Source organism: Meles meles, chromosome 6 (genome assembly GCF_922984935.1).
Source record: "Meles meles chromosome 6, mMelMel3.1 paternal haplotype, whole genome shotgun sequence".
Taxonomy (NCBI): Eukaryota; Metazoa; Chordata; class Mammalia; order Carnivora; family Mustelidae; genus Meles; species Meles meles.
In genome coordinates, this window is record NC_060071.1 from 47281429 (window position 1) to 47284548 (window position 3120).

Here is a 3120-nt window from a genome sequence, read left to right on the forward strand (position 1 = left end):
CCTCATCCCAAACAGCCTGACTCTCCAACTCCAAGTGCCCTTGTGGGTCCAGGTGACTTTCCTTCCATCCCTTGACACTCTAAAGCCTTCTGCTCCCACTCACCATGCCTTCTGCTCGCTCTTATTCTCCCAACTCCAAAATCCTATTTTTCTATAAATCCCCAATAGTTATTCAAGATGCAGAAACACAAGCATGGACATCCTCTTGCAGGGAGAAATTGCTAGAAGCAAAGTCTTTCTAGGCATTATAGGGAGGGAGATATACTGATTTATCTTAAAGCCTCCACCCTTAAGGACCTCAGATTCTCAGGCAGTAGATGAATAAGTATCTAATCATTACAGTAAGTCTTTGGCACAGCGTCTGCCAGAGGAACGGCTTGATAGCCATTGACTGACATGTTGAACATAGAGTGGTATGTACCGAAACAGAGTCACGCCTACAGCGTGGAACTCTTCTTCTGAAGAATTCACGGAGGGGTGACATTTGAACTAGGTTTTACAGGATGCACAGGAGGTTTTAAAGGAAAATAGAGCTACCTTAAACCCAGCAATGGCACTACTAGGTATTGACCCCAAAGACATAGATGTAGTAAAAAGAAGGGGCACCTGCACCCCAATGTTCATAGCAGCAATGTCCACAATAGCCAAACTGTCCAAGGAGCTGAGATGCCCTTCAGCAGATGAATGGATAAAGAGATGTGGTCCATATATACAATGGAATATTATTCACCCATCAGAAAGGATGAATACCCACCATTTGCATCAACATGGATGGAACTGGGAGGGGATTATGCTGAGTGAAATTAGTCAATCAGAGAAACAAATTATATAGTTTCATGCATACGTGGAACATAAGGAATAGCGTGGAGGACCACAGGGGAAGGGAGGGAAAACTGAACGGGAAGAAATCAGAGAGGGAAACAAACTGTGTTTTGTGTTTTTGTTGTTGTTGTTGAAGATTTTATTTATTTATTTGACAGAGAGACACAGCAAGAGAGGGAACACAAGCAGAGGGAGTGGGAGAGGGAGAAGCAGGCTTCCTGCTGAGCAAGGAGCCCGATGCCAGACTTGATTCTAGGACCCTGCGATCATGACCTGAGCCGAAGGCAGCCGCTTAACAACTGAGCCACCCAGGCGCCCTGAAACTAGCCATGATTGACTCAGGACTCTGGGAAAAAAACTGAGCGTTATAGAAGGGAAGGGGGTGGGAGGATGGGGCAACCAGGTGATGGGTATTAAGGCGGACACATGCGGTGATGAGCACTGGCTGTTATCCACAGCTAACGAATCGTTGAACACTACAGCAAAAACTTAGGATGTATTATGTGCTGGTAAACTGAACTAAATAACTAACTAAATAAACAAATAAATAAAGGAAGGATGCATAGGCGCTCAGGTGTCAGAGCAAGGGGCAAGGCAACACGAGCGAGCGTTTGAATCGGACTCTCCAACTCTCACACACCAGCTCCGCCTGATCTCTACAGTACCTTGAGGTCAACTTCAGGGTTGTTAAGCCCATTTTACTGTTGAGGAAGCTAAGAATCGCTCCTAGCAATGAGCTTTCCCAGCTTAAAGGACCTCAGGAAAACGAGTAGCTGTTTTAACGCTGGTATCAACAGTCATTCTTAGGAAGTGCTGAGGTCCCAGGAGAACAAGTCAGCCGCGGTCCCACCCTCATGAGCTTACGGGCTAGACTCACAGAACTTTAGGGGTGTAAATTCTCCCTGTTCAACTGTCTTTAGCTCAGTAATTAGTGAAAGAGCTAAAGAAATGGCTTTTTCCACAGACCGAAGCTGGGAGCATAGGCGTGAAGGAGGCGGCAACCCCGGGCGGGAGGCCTGCAGGCCGTCTCAAAATGGTGGGGCTCAACCCTGGATTATGTCTGAACCACCCAGAGAGCCATAAAAAAAGTCCGGGTGCCAGACCTGCCCCAAGGCACTGAAGTCAGAGTGGTGGAAGGGGCGACAGTCATGGGTCCATGGGGAAGTGTCCCACTTGATTCCAATAGGCAGCCAAAGTAGTAAACCTGACAGAAAGATTGGGGTGGTATAGGGGACACGGTTTGTGATTCTTTCTCGTTACTTCTTTTTCCTCTGCCTCCCCTCCTTTGTCCCTGAAACTGCCGTCTCCTGGTGTCCTTCTCTGAGCTCCCTCCCAGCTACCTAGCAGGGGGCTGAGACATGCTCCTGGGTCCATTCCCACCAAGGGCTTGATTTGTTACTCTCAGGTCCCAAGATTATATTTAGAAGGAACCTTCTAGGAGGTGACTCCGTGGTCATAATGGTGAGTGAATGAAGCATAGAGACGAGGTGTGCTGAGCCCCTAAGAATTCTTTTCAGTCACACCACAGAAGCAGCCGCCCGTGGGGTTGAATTGTGAGGTGTATGAGGTAGGCCAGCTCTCGCTGATGAGACCCTCTTCCCCCTCATTGCCTCAGAGTTCTCAGGAGAATGAGGAGAGACTTCTAACCTCCTTCCTGCCCATGGCCAGAGTAGCCCAGGTGCACAGCCCAAGGGAGGCTGGGGTCTGGGGCACGGCGGGTGCCAACACAGCTGCGGAGCTGGTCTACCCCTCAGCGTCTTCCCCACCCCTGACCTCTCAGTGACCCAGAGAAGGAACACCAGTGCCTGCAGTCCCTCAAAACTCTACCCCATGGTGTTAGGGGTCGTTGTGAGGTCAGCTTCCCCCTACCCCACGGCCTTGATGCTTTCTCAGGGAGTAGACAATTCTCTCCAGCCAGCAGCAACTAGAACGTGCTCTGGAATCCATCTGGATTCACCTGGGAACATGAGATGAGGTGGTCAAGGGCACTGACCTGAGTCCCGGAGCAGTGCAGTCCCGCTAATCTGATGCCATCCACTGAAGCCATTGAGAGAGATATTATGGAAGCAGAAGCCAGCTTTAGGCTGCCATCGCAGAGAATCATCCTAGCTTGATGATCACCACTGTTACCCAGTGTGCATATTCCCATAAATGACTTACTGCACTAGATCCTGGAGCCTCAAGTCCGTGGTGTACCGTGGAAAGGAAACCTTGTGTGTAGACTTCCCTAGCCATCCGTCGGAGGGAGGTGGGTGTCCCCACTGAAGCCTGACTGTGACCCTTCTTGGCCTCATTCCT